Raw genomic sequence first — 17,522 nt, forward strand, 5'->3', positions numbered from 1 at the left:
TTCTTTTATGATTTAAGAATGTTTGTGTAACAAGCTGTCAATTTATTATTTAGATTGTAAAAGTTAGGTCTTGCGCCAAAACGCACCGTCCGATTTTGTTATCAGACAATCCGCAAAATTAATTCTTGGAAATTGCTCGCTCTTTACGTAGGGCACCTAGGATGTTCAAAAGCGGTGAGTGTGTAAATGAAAGGGTGTTTGTACTGTGTGTAAAAGCCTGACAGTATCTGTGATGGTTTACGGGAGGCGTACTGCACGTGCCTTTAAAGACACCTTTTTATACTTATAAACCTTCTTGTAAATCACCACAAATCTGTACCAACGTTTACATGGGATAAAAACATTCTTTGACTTGGACACAAAGCAAAAATCAACAGACTACCTGCTTTCTGCATGGTGTAGGGTTTATTTGCTGAACTATGGAATTCTGTCAATCTGCGGATGCAATTAAAAGCTAATGTTCCACCCTAGGTCTGCAGTACAGGAAGCAATCGATAATCGATATGCTGACATTTTGTAATAATTATGTCCAAATGGCAGAATGCCCTTACTCCATCTAAGAAGAGAGGGTGTCTAATCCTGGCCGCGCCTAGTCGCCGGTTTATAAGCGGGGTAGAGTCTTGTTTGTTTAAATCTCCAAGATCAACTCATGTGGAGACATGCTATAGTGCCTTATCCCCTTCCGTGAGTACACACAAGCACATTACCAAATACGCACGGAAAAGATCATGTAATCAAGGTAAGAGTTCGGTGGGTTATAGAAACACGAAAATATCAAGCATGCATCCCCCAAAACGGAGTATTGCTGCCTAAATGGCTAGGAGGGGGGGGGGGGGGGGGGGGGGTGGCCGGTCATACACACAAAATCCCACTCGTGTAAATAAACGAGTGTACGTGGAAGTTTCAGCCAATGGACCCAAGAAGGAGAAGTGTATCTATCCACCCCCCCCCCCCCCCCCCCCCGTTATGTTACGACAAATGTTCGGGGGGGGGGGGGGGTATTGTTGTCCTTGTCGAATGTGCAGACGACCCCCCTCCTTTACCCCCCCCCCCCCCCCCTCTGGAGTATTGAGCAGAAAAATCTCTTTTTGGCGTTGTCTTCTTGTTTTTTTTCTGCACCGGATTTTGCCAGGTCATCGGCTTTCTCATTTCCCTCCACACTGCGCGCGGCCGATGGCCTGGCAAAATCCGGTGCAGAAAAAGAACAAGAAGACAACGCTGTAAGCCTTGCCGAGCTAAATACCATTACTAAAGCCCTGTTCCGAATCCCGGCTCAAAAAGACAGCCTTCACCTGCTCACAAGACCAGAGCAGGTTACCATCTTCAGGCTGCGAACAGGGCACAACAGGCTGAACAAACACCTCCACTCAAAGCTGAAAGTTGTGCCGTCCCCGATGTGTCCCTGTGGAGAAGCAGAGCAGGACACCCACCACATCCTACAAGACTGCGGGAACTTCCAGTTGTTGAGAAGGAAGATGTGGCCGGAGCCGACTCCCATCCAGGATAAGCTGTACGGCACGGCGGCGTCCCTGCAGATGACCACTACATTTCTCAATTGGACTGGTCTCTACGTGTAGCGGCAACAATTAAGAAGAAGAAGAAGACTGACTTTAAATTGTGAAATGATATCATGCACAGAACAAGCTAGGCAATCGAACATTTCATTGTCTGAGTCATCGAAATAAGCCTGTTCAATGATTCAACTCAAGCTGAGTTCGTTGATTGAATGTGTTGGGATTAGTTGTTAGTTAATGTAAATTCTTTTCGATTCCATCGATTGCTTCGTTCTTTTCCAATCCGTGAGGGTATTTTTTCCCTTTTTCTTTTTATATTTTTCCTTGTGTGTGTGTGTGTGTGTGTGTGTGTGTGTGTGTGTGTGTGTGTGTGTGTGTGTGTGTCGTGTGTGTGTATGTGTGTGTGTGTGGAAGGAGGGGTGAAGCAATGCGGTACTACAATTGACTCGCAACCGACTCTGTTGCTCAGCCCCGAACCAATATGGCATGTCGAAACAAAATACTCTGGCACACTGTAACCACTATGGCCAGATACGATTGTTATCCAGCCGTAAAATGTCAAGTTGAAAACGTTCATTCAAGCGTGGCGGGTGAACACGGGTGACCTGTTCAGGCCAGAACGTTAAAATGAGGAATCGACTCTGTACTCTGTGTTGTGGGTACATAGAAACAACACATTGATAAAGAGTTACAGTAGAAGTACAGTAGAACCCCTCTTCTAGGATTTAAGACTTCCACCCTTTTAAGACCCTGTCTTCCTAGACTTTCTATTCATAACCTCTGTAAATGTACCCCCATTTTAGACTCCCTCCTTTTCAAGACCTCATTTTCGACATGACCTTCAAAAATCTGACAAAATCAGGTCTTAACAAGTCGCGTAAGGCGAAATTACTACATTTAGTCAAGCTGTGGAACTCACAGAATGAAACTGAACGCACTGCATTTTTTTCACAATGACCGTAGTCCGCCGCTCGTTCAAAAGGCAGTGAAATTGACGAGCCTGTTTAGCGCGGTAGTGGTTGCGCTGAGCTGCATAGCACGCTTTTCTGTACCTCTCTTCGTTTTAACTTTCTGAGCGTGTTTTTAATCCAAACATATCATATGTATATGTTTTTGGAATCAGGAACCGACAAGGAATAAGATGAAATTGTTTTTAAATCAATTTCGGAAATTTAATTTTGATCATAATTTTTATATTTTTTCATTTTCAGAGCTTGTTTTTAATTCGAATATAACATATATATATGTTTTTTGAATCAGAAAATGATGAAGAATAAGCTGAACGTAATTTTGGATCGTTTTATAAAAAAATAATTTTAATTACAATTTTCAGATTTTTAATGACCAAAGTCATTAATTAATTTTAAAGCCTCCAAGCTGAAATGCAATACCAAAGTCCGGCCTTCGTCGAAGATTGCTTGGCCAAAATTTCAATCAATTTGATTGAAAAATGAGGGTGTGACAGTGCCGCCTCAACTTTTACAAAAAGCCGGATATGACGTCATCAAAGACATTGATCCAAAAATGAAAACAACGTCTGGGGATATCATACCCAGGAACTCTCATGTAACATTTCATAAAGATCGGTCCAGTAGTTTACTCTGAATCGCTCTACACACACACACACACACACAGGCACACACACACACACACACACACACACACACACCACACACACTCTCTCTCACACACACACACACACACACACATACACCACGACCCTCATCCCGATTCCCCCTCTATGTTAAAACATTTAGTCAAAACTTGACTAAATGTAAAAAGGAGGGAGTCTAAAATGGGTAGAACTGTAGAACCCTCCCCTCTTCAAATTGAGGTGACTGTACAGAGATAAAGAACAGTAAATCGGAGACACCGTGTTGTTGAAAGGGGGAAGTCTTAACTTAATTAGGGGAGAGAGGGGGGGGGAGGGGGGGGAGTCCATTGAACAGGGAAAAGCATATTGATAAATCACCGGGGAATTGCGATCTGTCTATGTTTGCTAGAAGAGAAATAGATTCTGCGCTGTGAGTATACAGAAAAAACAAGAAATTCCTCCGATAGGAAAAACACCCCCTATAAAGGGAAATAACCTTCTCAGTTGCTGGCAGTGAGAATGGTTATTTCCCTTTGACCAACGGGGGTGTGCCTCTATAAGTCCTTGTATAATTTTAATCCACCAATAACTCCCTAGCTAACCGTGTGTTTGACTGGTCCCAATTTTTGTAAGGACCGTCTCAGGAATGTATAGAACCTGTTCACCAAGTTTGGTGACGATCGGTCCGTTCATTCTTGAGATCTATATGCGAACACCAACACACACCCAAATAATATGTCAGTCTTAATCTTAATCCACCAATAACTCCCTAACCGTGTGTTTGACTGGTCCCAATTTTTGTAAGGACCGTCTCAGGAATGTATAGAACCTGTTCACCAAGTTTGGTGACGATCGGTCCGTTCATTCTTGAGATCTATATGCGAACACAAACAAACACACAAACAAACACATCGAGTGAAACCTATACACACCCCTATACCGGGGGGTGTAATGAAACCTATACACACCCCTATACCGGGGGTGTAAAAACACATCGAGTGAAACCTATACACACCCCTATACCGGGGGTGTAAAGAATATTGATAAATCAACTGGGCATTGTTATCTTTCTATTGTTTGATGCTAGGAATGTCCTTAATGGAACCCGAAGTTGACTTCGCGAAGTCATTCTCCAAGAAGTCTTTTCAGTGAAAATGCAGTACCAAAGCTTCGTGCAGCGAGGTCCGTGAAGTAGACTTCGCAAAGACATTCTCCAAGAAGTCTTTTCAGCGAAAATGCAGTACCAAAGCTTCGTGCAGCGAGGTCCGTGAAGTAGACTTCGCAAAGACATTCTCCAAGAAGTCTTTTCAGCGAAAATGCAGTACCAAAGCTTCGTGCAGCGAGGTCCGTGAAGTAGACTTCGCAAAGACATTCTCCAAGAAGTCTTTTCAGCGAAAATGCAGTACCAAAGCTTCGTGCAGCGAGGTCCGTGAAGTAGACTTCGCAAAATCGTTTTCGCAATACATATGTGTAAACAAGTCACACTGGAAACTGCGCCTCATTATAAACCAACGGGCAATGTGATCTGTGAATCATTTGCGCAATAGGAATAAACTCAGGCCTGTCAGTACACATACATAAAGAGGTATGTTCATGAACTAAAGAGGTACTGAGATATTTATATTTCGTTTGCTACTACGATAGACTTTGAGCTGTTCGTACACAGAGACAAGAATACAGCTAAAACAACTAAGAGAAAAATCGATCGGTGTGGCGTTTGCTAATAGGAATAGACTCCCTAGCATGGGTACACAAAGACAAGAATATCGATAATTTTTCTTTTCAATGAGCGATCTATGTTTCGTTCCTTGCTAAGAATGTTGAGTGTAACTAAAACAAGCAAGCACATATAGAAGTAACATTGGAGACAGCACCTTTAGTCAGTTAGTTAGTTAGTTAGTTAGCTGTTGCTTTTCGGGTCCAGCGGACCATAATAGGCCAAATCAGGACCCCCCCTTTAGTCTTTCTTTCTTTCTTTATTTGGTGTTTAACGTCGTTTTCAACCACGAAGGTTATATCGCGACGGCCCCTTTAGTCAGTCAAACCATGATTAATTCATTTAACACATGTTTGTTAGTGTGAACTGAATTGAACTTTATTTAACAAGGATTAATATTTAAGGCTACGCCTTTTCTTACAATCTGTTCCTTGGGACGCACAGACAAACAATGATAAAATAAAAAATAAAAAATAAAAAATTATAAAAAGGTTAACAACAAAAGGAGGTCGGAAAACTTAAACACGTGATGATAAAGATGACAATGACGATGATGATGATGATGATGATGATGATGATGATGATGATGATGAAGAAGATGATGCTGTGATGAAGATGAGGCATGAAGAGCATACACATGTGGTTATTCATAAAATCAAATGCATACTATGCAGGTAATTATGCGTACAAGCTGGTAGCAATGGAACATGTAGCAATAGAACAACAAAAATATGTTCAGAATATAATATGCACAGCATATCTTTGACATAATACTAAGTGTGGTAAATCGAAACGTGAGAAAAAACGAGAAGAATAGATAAACCAGAGTGGCTTTGTGATCTGTGTATCGTTTGTTGTGATGAATGTATATATATACTGGCTGTAACTGAACCAAGTGTTTACAGACAAGTAACACTGGAGACTACCTCGATTATCATATGTCGATCCATCGTTAATTCATGCACACGAACCTGTTTGTTTGTGTCATTTTGTATTCAGTGCAGCGATTGTTTTCTGTGGTTACCATTTCCAAATCAGCTGTGCATGGTTTCGCATAAATCAAAATAACGGACTAACTAATTACAGACAAAATAAGTCACCGAGTAAACAGGCAACCAACCATGCAGTCTTTTCACCCCCCCACCCTGTCCCAAAATCGTAAACCACGCAGGTTTTCTGTATTTACAGATTTTATTGCATGGAATAGACGATGTTTGGAAATCACTCTGTCGGGTTTGAGTGTGGGTTGTAAAAGTGTGAATACTCTTGATTTTATTGAGTCAAACTTTCCCACGTGACATTATATGCCAGTCACCAGCCATGCGTTGCTCAGAATCACAATAGCCCGCTCAGAGAAAAGTCGCTCTGGATTGGTCTATGCAACGGGCTCACAACAGGGCAAATCGCTTCACGATGGCGACGAAGAAAGCACGATTGCTGCGAGATATGAAAAAAGTTGTACTTGTTAAACTAGTAGACGATTCGGTCAGTGAAATCGTCAGAGAGAATGTAGTAATGATGGGAAATTTAGCTGGGGTAGTCCCTGAACCTTGAAAAGCGGTGGATCCCTCGGGTCACGTCGAAAACCACGCCGAGAAGATCGAAACACGCTACACGGCATCGCAGTGTAAACACCGCCGCCATCTTGGATAACGCGGCGGGCGGTGGGCGAGCATATATACCAAAGCCGCTCGCCGAGTGCTTCGCGAGCACTTTCCTGCACTGCCCTAAGAAACGGCTTTTTGTCATTCGCACTGCGAGCGACCCGTGGCGGTTCGCTCTGGGCAACTCGTCTCAGCTGGAGGGATGTATGAAACACGCGGTCAAGGAGCACGCGTGCAAAGCTTGCCTCAATAGCACTGCGCTGTCCTGGTTCTGTTCCTATCTGTCAGACAGAAGTCAGTTTGTTCTTGTGGCAAACCATCGTTCTAGCACAACACCTCTGTTCTATGGAGTACCACGTCAGGGCTCAAAATGCTGCAGCCCACATCATCTTTAGGTCAAAGAAAACACAGCATGTCACTCCCCTGCTATACATACTCCACTGGCTGCCGGTGGAACAGCGTATCAAGTACAAAGTCGCTTGTTTGTGTTTCAAGGTCTTCTCAGGAAGTGCCCCTCAGTACCTTTCTGAACTCCTGTGCATATACACCCCATCACGCACACTCAGATCATCCGCTGACACCAGGCTACTGAAAGTTGAGCGCTTCAACAGGAAGCAGCACGAAGCAAGAAGCTTCTGTTGTGCTGCACCACCACTCTGGAACTCTCTTCCCTTCTCTGTCAGACACTGCACCTATCTCAGCTCTTTTAAACAACAGTTGAAAACTTTCTTTTTCACAGAATATTACACCAACCTGGCCTAATGTCTTCTTCATTCCATTTCTGCACATACTCCTCTCCAATAAAGCTGTTATGATTGTTGAGAGTGTTAGCTGTGTATGCTTGTATACATATAGTGTGTTTTGCATATTATGATTATTGTGTAAACAGTACATGTGGTGATTTGTGTCTGTATGATTTGTTTTATGTAGGTTGTACTTTTAATTGTTCTACTCTGTATATATATGTTCTTTTGTAAAGGGCCTAGAGCCATAGGTTAGGCACTTTAAAATGTCCAGTTATTATCATTATTATAAGAGTGATTTACTCTTTCACAACCCATTCAATCCCAACAGAGTTATTTTTGGAGCTCATCTATTATACTATTATAAGATGTTTGATGGGTTGTTGACAGACCAGCTTTTTTGTCGGTCCGAGGGGGAGCATATCGTCTTTTGTTTCATATTTATTGACCAAGGCCGAAGGCCGCGGTCAATAAATATGAAACAAAAGTCGATATGCCCCCCGAGGACCGACAAAAAAGCTGGTCTGGCAATAAACCATCAAACATCGTTTTTGTCATCATTTTGGTGGTTCAACATTAAGTGAAAAATCAACACAGGGAGCCATGGTTTGAAACGCGAGTTCTGTTATTATAATGCATGTTCGGGGCCCCAGCACGTTGTTCAAAGCTGGCGTGCGAAAGCAACTTACTGTGTGTGATTTGAGTTTATAATGTTGAGACAAGTATGTCAGGTTTGAGGATGCGAAGTTCTGTAGGTTCCGACTACAGAGTGGTGTGTGAAACCAACAGCAAGCGCCTTTGAGACGATAGTGCCCACATGTTGCATTCGAGCGATGGGATTGTCGTATTTCAAACGAGGTGATTTGCTTGCACAGTCAGCGTTGACCATCTCACAACAGATCTGTTATGTGGATTATCGTGCGACGTTCGAGTCGGGGGCAAGGAATCGCAGGAAGCAAAGATGAGTCTTTTTCCATTGTCACCTTTCTTTCCGGTTGTTGGTGCATATAATATTGTGCGGACAAAATGATGCGACGGCGAGTGTTTTTTGCCTCCAAGATTTTGTGGTGTGGGTATTGTTTTGCTCGTTTCATACCCACACCAAAACCTGAAACACACCCCACCCCACCCTCCCCCTCCCTCACTCACAATCAGTCCATGAACACAAACACTGACACACACAAATTAATGATCAAGTTACCCCCCCCCCCCCCAACCCTTCACTTGCACACCTGCAACGCAGACGATCATATTATTGATTAAATATTCATATAGGTCAGTGTTGGGTTTTTTGTTCTTGTTTGTGTTATTGCAGAATCGGTTTTCTCTTATTGCTACACGTGTCTCTTCATTACATTTCACCATCGCCCTACCACCCTGCCCCTCTCGGTATTCCACCCCTCGGTTTTCAGTGGTAAATATTAGTATTAAATCGAATATTGAAGCTACGTTGAGTCAAAGGTCACAGAAGATTTGCATCGTGCAGCACTGCACGAATTGGGTCAAAGGACACAAACGATTTGCGTCGTGCCGCGAAGGAAAGATAATCGCGATCTTGTTTCTCATTGCCTCTCTGTTTTTCATTAGACTTGTCATTCTGCTTGCTCGGCTTTGTCAGATGTCTTCATTTCTTGTTGCTATGTTCTTTGCTTTTTTATTATTATTTTTTTATTTGCGCGTAGTTTATCGATACAACGTCTTGTGCACGGGTCAAAATGTGTGTGCCAGGGGTCAATTGGTTTGACTTAAACTTACGTTCGTGTTTCTCCAAACAGAGATACACGCACTCCATGACTTTGTGAGAAGATAAAACATATCGATAGGTTTCATTTGTTTGCGATAAAGCATAAATGTATGACCTTTGATGAGGTAGTTTTGTTTTTTGTTTACATTTGCCAGTTTGCCAGTTCGTATTTGGAACTTGGCGAAGCAGTGTCGTCTGTTTAGGTCTGGGGAAACGCCAATGAAAAGAGCCGAAGAATCCTCGAGCGTTTCTATTGGGTTTGCTTTTGATTAATATCCATGTAATAGGGCTTCCTGCAACTATGGTAACCGGGGATTTATTCCCCGGGGAACATGAGATTTATTTCCCAGGTGCTTGTGAATGAAAACTCGTGAAAATGATGACAACACTGTTTGTCATCATTTTCACGAGTTTTCATTTACAAGCACCTGGGGAATAAATCTCATGTTCCCCGGGGAATAAATCCCCGGTTACCATAGTTGCAGGAAGCCCTATTACATGGATAATCAAAAGCAAACCCAATAGAAACGCTCGAGGATTCTTCGGCTCTTTTCATTGGCGTTTCCCCAGACCAAAACAGACGACACTGCTTCGCCAAGTTCCAAATACGAACTGGCAAACTGGCAAATGTAAACAAAAAACAAAACTACCTCATCAAAGGTCATACATTTATGCTTTATCGCAAACAAATGAAACCTATCGATATGTTTTATCTTCTCACAAAGTCATGGAGTGCGTGTATCTCTGTTTGGAGAAACACGAACGTCAAACCAATTGACCCCTGACACACACATTTTGACCCGTGCACAAGACGTTGTATCGATAAACTAAGCGCAAATAAAAAAATAATAATAAAAAAGCAAAGAACATAGCAACAAGAAATGAAGACATCTGACAAAGCCGAGCAAGCAGAATGACAAGTCTAATGAAAAACAGAGAGGCAATGAGAAACAAGATCGCGATTATCTTTCCTTCGCGGCACGACGCAAATCGTTTGTGTCCTTTGACCCAGTATTCGTGCAGTGCTGCACGATGCAAATCTTCTGTGACCTTTGACTCAACGTAGCTTCAATATTCGATTACTAATATTTACCACTGAAAACCGAGGGGTGGAATACCGAGAGGGGCAGGGTGGTAGGGCGATGGTGAAATGTAATGAAGAGACACGTGTAGCAATAAGAGAAAACCGATTCTGCAATAACACAAACAAGAACAAAAAACCCAACACTGACCTATATGAATATTTAATCAATAATATGATCGTCTGCGTTGCAGGTGTGCAAGTGAAGGGTTGGGGGGGGGGGGTAACTTGATCATTAATTTGTGTGTGTCAGTGTTTGTGTTCATGGACTGATTGTGAGGGAGGGGGGGGGTGGGGTGGGGTGTGTTTCAGGTTTTGGTGTGGGTATGAAACGAGCAAAACAATACCCACACCACAAAATCTTGGAGGCAAAAAACACTCGCCGTCGCATCATTTTGTCCACACAATATTATATGCACCAACAACCGGAAAGAAAGGTGACAATGGAAAAAGACTCATCTTTGCTTCCTGCGATTCCTTGCCCCCGACTCGAACGTCGCACGATAATCCACATAACAGATCTGTTGTGAGATGGTCAACGCTGACTGTGCAAGCAAATCACCTCGTTTGAAATACGACAATCCCATCGCTCGAATGCAACATGTGGGCACTATCGTCTCAAAGGCGCTTACTGTTGGTTTCACACACCACTCTGTAGTCGGAACCTACAGAACTTCGCATTATCAAACCTGACATACTTGTCTCAACATTATAAACTCAAATCACACACAGTAAGTTGCTTTCGCACGCCAGCTTTGAACAACGTGCTGGGGCCCCGAACATGCATTATAATAACAGAACTCGCGTTTCAAACCATGGCTCCCTGTGTTGATTTTTCACTCAATGTTGAACCACCAAAATGATGACAAAAACGATGTTTGATGGTGTGTTGCCAGACCAGCTTTTTTGTCGGTCCTCGGGGGGCATATCGACTTTTGTTTCATATTTATTGACCGCGGCCTTCGGCCTTGGTCAATAAATATGAAACAAAAGACGATATGCTCCCCCTCGGACCGACAAAAAAGCTGGTCTGTCAACAACCCATCAAACATCTTATAATGTTTCACGTTTAGCTGTTTAAGACATTGAATATATTTTTAAGGAAGGCGATACTTTAAACTGGGGTACATGTACCATCTTCCTCATACCCCATTATATCAGCCCCCGACAGTTCTCTTTTCTGTGGTTTTCCAGACCTTCTCATGGGATAAAAAAAAATCCTTCAGCTTGAACAGATACTAATATTCAACGACCTAGACACTTTCTGTGTGAGTGGAAATTTGCTGTTAACCGGCGACACCAGTGTCAACATGCACAATTTAAATCAGAAAATCATTTCCATTCTGCACAAGATACTACGCAGCCATGCTGTGGATTTCTGGTATGTGTTCAAGTGGAAAATGCTCTCATTCCGCATTTGTTTGTTTGTTTGTTCGTTCATGGGCTGAAACTCCCACGGCTTTTACGTATATGACCGTTTTTACTCCGCCATTTAGGCAGCCATACGCCGCTTTCGGAGGAAGCATGCTGGGTATTTTCGTGTTTCTATGTGACCCACCGAACTCTGACATGGATTACAGGATCTTTTTCGTGCGCACTTGGTCTTGTGCTTGCGTGTGTACACACGGGGGGTGTTCGGACACCGAGGAGAGTCTGCACACACAGTTGACTCTGAGAAATAAATCTCTCGCCGAACGTGGGGACGAACTGACGCTGACAGCGGCCAACTGGATACAAATCCAGCGCGCTACCGACTGAGCTACATCCCCGCCCCTCATTCCGCGTAAGACTTGGGCAGATCTGTGATGGTAGACATTTTCGTTCACGAGGAAAAGAATCGTATACATGTTTGGCATGAGCCTTTGTAACCCAAACGTTCGCGTGTGTCATGAACGACCGTTAATTATAACTTACAATAATATATTATTATATTAGAAAATACGACATCATGCAAACAAGGAAAAACATATCTTTCTCTGTTTGGAACTACGCAGGGAACATATATATAAGTTTATGGAATATAGTCAAAGTGGTAGGCTACTGACGTATTCACATACACGGCGCATACAGCATTGGTGAGAAACAGACAGCAATACACATAGATACAGACAGACACAGACAAACACACACACACACACACACACACACACACGTACACAGTTCGAAAACACGTCAGTGCGGTTGGACGGGTGCCACACTTTCAAATATTACTCTAGATGGTGAGGTGCAGAGATAAGAGCATAGTTTCCCCTAGAAGTAGGCATAATACTCGATGCTGGTAACCAACAACACAAGGATACTCTCACACACCAGTACTAAAAAGTGTTCGGATCAATTAAAATGACACTGACATTCGCACAGTCTTAGCACCGGCAGTGAGACTCACGGACACGCATGGCGCAATGTTTGAGGAACAATAATATAACCCGTTGCCATAGCAGCGGTAGATATTGTGCGCAAAGCCTCGGTTACCTGCGCATGTTTGACGCGGACACAGATTAACCCTATCGATAGGAGTGGGAACGGCGGATATCGATATTTTTTGTTTGACAATGCTAAGCCATAAAAGCGAGAGTGCTTACAACAGACAAAAATGGGTTTTAGGTGCGTTTAGATCGTGAAAGATTGATACGCCAAGGTTATCAGGTAGTTCGACGTGGAAATGGGGAGATATAATGTATAATGTGCGCGGGGTATCGGAATCTGGGATGGCTGTCAGTGTCTCAGTGACATCAAGAGTCCTCGTTACCAAATGTAATGGAAATTCTTGATTCTCGTTGAGCTAATTAAACCCACAGTGCTTGTTTTGTTCTCCACACCACACACATCAAAACAGGCAGGGTATCTTTCATACCATCACCCTACATTACAATGAATAAATCAGTGGCAAACCAACTTCCCCATCTGTATCATATGCTCCGAGCAGTCTTTTGCCGCTCCGCATCAGCTATGATGCACCTTTCCATTTACTGGAACACTGGCTGTCCAGTAGCCCAAAAGCCGTTAAAAAATCAATCATGCCAAACCAGGGCAGGTGTGACTGTGTTATTAATGAGAATCAATGACGCCAAACAATGGCAAGTGAAACCATAATTATGGTTAGTTCTGAAACTGCATAAAGTCCCTCAGTATTGTGTACTAGATATTGCCTGTCGCCGTGCGAATGAATGGTGGAACGGTTACGATACGTGAAACCGTTGTGCACGTTTAAGATTCCAGACTGAACATTCAGCCACGTGTAAAGTAGCTATTCAGTATATACCAGAGAGAGATCGATCCTTCTTTTTCTGCGAAAGATTTGCAGGGGTGGAAGGGCAGGTAATCCATAGGAAGTATTAAAAAAACAACCTGGCGGACGGGAAACGGGGAGGGGAGGGGAGAACAATGCTGGCAAATCATCGCCTTAATTCCCATCTCTTCCATTGCCGCCTTGCCCTATTTTCCAGACAAACAGACATTCGAACAATGAAGCAAAGAGGCAAGCAAGCACAGAACCAACCAACCAACCCACCCACCAGCTTACCAATCAACCCCACACGACACGCCACATGACCTACCACAGCTGTCGACCTATTTAACGCTATTGATTTTGACGATATGCACGTGCATTTATTCAGCTCAGCGGCCCACTGCCTGATGTGTGTAAGGATTTAACTGTCGGGCCTACTCTAGCGGACCGCGACAGATTCTTTCTTTCATTATTCAAACGAAGTGATGAAAACCTCGTTTCTCTTCCATGAAAATGGGATGGTGTAGTCAACAAAAGAAATGAAAACAAAAAGTGTGTCCAAAGATGAAGTTTTGCTCGCTTCTTCAAACTAGGTGTACAATGGAACCGCTGTTTTAAGGCCCTCCAATCTAAGATTACCCCCCCCCCCCCCCCCCCCCCGAGAAAATGTAAGTTTTACGCCCTCACGGCAAAGCCATTAGGGGCATGTTACACGGGAAAACCCGGCTTTGTATGAAAATAAAAAATAAAAATGCAAGGGGGGGGGGGGGGGGGGGATGTAGACAGCTGGCTGCCGGCTGCTAGAGGAGACCTGAAATGGGCTAGGGACCGGGTTGGGTCGTCTTGGGTCAGTGCAGGCTGAAATGGTTACTTTATTGGCTGTTGGCCGAACGGACACCCGAGCTTCATATTTTTGCATGCATGTATTCGTGTTTCCAAGGCCTGAGGCTTTCGCTGTGACCCTGGGATCTTTATCGTGCGCATGCGTGCACACGGGGGTGTTCGGACACCGAGGAGAGTCTGCACAAAGTTGACTCTGGGACACACATCCCGCGCCGAACTTGGGGGTTGAACCCACGCTGATAGTAACAACCGGTTTTAAAGCCAGCGCCCCTACCGACTGGGCAAACTCCCCCCCCCCCCCCAATTGGTTGGGGTCAAGAAGTTCCATGGAGGGCACCCCCCCCCCCCCCTACCCCTTCTCTTTAAGACATTGCTTTCTCCGATTTTGTGTTTGGTCTGTACCTCCCTTTCAAGACCTTATTTTCAAAGATTTTTGTTTCACTTAGAAAGGGGATATATATTCACTTCGTCTTGAAACACCTATATTCTTATAAACGATGTTGCGACATTCAACAGCTTCTCGGTTGTCCATGTCTGACTAAAGATGAAATAATGTAGGTCAAAAGGATGAAACTTCCCCTAACTAATTTATTAATTACTTTAACAAGCTTCCAAGTTGATATACAATCCTATAGTCCGGACCGGGATAAAGATTGTTCAAACAAATATGTCAATGAATTTGATTACAAAACTGATGTGGTCGCCCCAGAGCGGCCTCAACTTTTGCAAACGCCGGGAAAAAATGACGTCATCAAACACCATTGATCAAAACAAACAAAAAAGAGAAAGAGAAAAAAAACACCGTTTGGGAATATTGTATTAAAAAAAACCCACACAATAAGAAACTAAACTTACATGCAAGCTTTCACAAGCATTTTTCCCGTGCTTGCTCTTTTGTTTGTGTGCGTCTGTGTGTGTGTGTTTTTTTTAATCGCTCTTAACTGTTGGCGATTTGAAGACTACCCTCTGAAAATCACTCGCTGCGTGATTATTGACCAGAAGTTCATATACCGAGCAGTCCGAGCTACGCTGTAGCGGCCAAATTTCAATGGTCGCCTTACTGACTGCCTCACTTACGCCTTTTATCTCCAACTCACGGATGACGAAATGTTTGAGCGTGTGCCATTTGTGTGCTTGGGGCGTTACCATGGCAATTCAGTAGAACCTGTCCGGCCAAATGGTGGGAATAACGACTGTTCTACATACGTCAGTGACTTTAATAGCATCCTGCCAAACAGGTTGCTGACTGGGCAAGAATCGATCCTTAGTAAACTGCAGTAATGACCGATAGAATGAAATAGAGTTGGAATTGACCACCGGTCAGTTAAAGTTGGTGCGTTCAAAATAAACACACAGTCAAAGACACAGACACAGACCGACAGAACCGTACACACACCCACAAACACCCACACGCACACCCACACGCACACACACACGCCGCACGCACTGACGCACGCGCGCGCACACACACACACACACACACTGGCGCTCGCACACAAACCCACACACACACACACACACGCACGCACGCACGGGCACACTGCGGACAGACAGGCTGACAGACAGCCACCACACACCGTCACACACACACACACACACATACATACACACACACACGCACACACACACGCACACACAGACTGACAGACAGACAGACCCTAGGCACCACACACTCACACACACACACACACACACACACACACACACACACACACACACATATCCCGGACGGGCCAAACTAATAAAAAGTGAAACAGCAGAACAAAACTCTTAACTAGATCAATGTCCGATATAAGTGTAACCGAGTGCCGTAACACTACGATCACTTCGGGAGGCGAAGTGCAATCAAACAGGATTGAAAATGTTAGGGCTAATTTCTTATCCCTATAAAAACTGTTATGCAAACCCGAAGGTTTCCATGAACATACAACTGGTCTATATTGGGACAGGTATTGGTAATACGTTGAAGATATGGTGTGATACTTTGATTCGAACAAGCCCGCTGTGGCTGTCTTCTTCGACACACCAGCATTGGGTTTGTCTCGTCTAAGTATCGAAATACGATCATGATAATCGGAGACGAGAGATGATGCATGCGTGTCTTCGTGTTTTCCAAGCCCTGAGACTTTTGCTGTGAACGTGGGATCATTTTCGTGCGCATGTGTGCACACGGGGGTGTTCGGACAGCGAAGAGAGTCTGCACAAAGTTGACTCCGAGAAATAAATCTCTCGCCGAACGTGGGGATCGAATTCGAACCCACGCTGATAGTGACCAACTGGCTACAAAGCCAGCGCGCTACCAACTGAGCTACGTCCCCGCCCCCATTGGCGTGTATGTTACCAGAACGCCAAGGCAACAAGTAACATTGTCTCAGCCTGTCACGGAGACTGGCCGCAAGGTAATTAGGTTAACGGCATCTGACAAAAGACACCAACCACAGAAGCAACAGGCTGGAACGGTGAAATGAAACAAGACAGCGTGAACAAGGAAGCTGGTGCCTTTGACAAAGATACCGTGACGAATGCCTAGAAACACTCCGGTCGGTCGCGTTTAACCATAATACAAATTGGTATCCATGCGATTTGGGTGCGGCAGCTTCTGTGCGCTAACAAGCAAAGATGCAGTGAAAACACTCCCAACTCAGTTTTACCCCCCGAACACACACCCCCCTCTAAGCGGCGCCGTACGGCCGTACTCTGCCTCAAAACTAAACTGAAAGAGAGTTGAAAGAAACAAACAACCATGCTAATACTTTTCTAACGGACTTTAGTGGGTTTTTTTTTACAGAGACTTCTTCTTCTTCTGCGTTCGTGGGCTGAAACTCCCACGTACACTCGTGTTTTTGCACGAGTGGAATTTTACGTGTATGACCGTTTTTACCCCGCCATTTAGGCAGCCATACCGGCGCCGATTTCGGGGGAATTTTTACAGAGACTGAGAGAGGGCGAGAGAGAGAGAGAGAGAGAGAGAGAGAGAGAGAGAGAGAGAGAGAGAGAGAGTTCAGTGTGTGTGTGTGTGTGTGACGGTGTGTGTGTGTGTGTGTTGTCACCAGTGAGCGTGTTAGTGTGTCACCGCAGTGTCACAGTGTGTGTGTGTGTGTGTGTGTAGATGGCGGGGTCCAAGTCCAACTGAAACAGCACGTCAGAGTCGGACAGAGAGAGACCAGGGACCTATATTTAATCAGAGACATAGATAGAATGTCTCTGATTTAATCAGTATACGGGTCTATGGAGAGACTGACTGAGCGAGAGAGAGAGAGAGAGAGAGAGAGAGAGAGAGAGAGAGAGAGAGAGAGAGAGAGAGAGACTGAGAGAGAGAGTTTGTGAGTGTGTGTGTGTGTGTGTGTTTGTGTGTTGTCACCAGTGAGTGTTAGTGTGTCACAGTGTTAGTGTGTGTGTGTGTGTGTAGATGGCGGGGTCCACCTGAAACAGCACGTCAGTCGGAGAGAGAGG

Source organism: Littorina saxatilis, linkage group LG5, assembly GCF_037325665.1.
Source record: "Littorina saxatilis isolate snail1 linkage group LG5, US_GU_Lsax_2.0, whole genome shotgun sequence".
NCBI lineage: Eukaryota > Metazoa > Mollusca > Gastropoda > Littorinimorpha > Littorinidae > Littorina > Littorina saxatilis.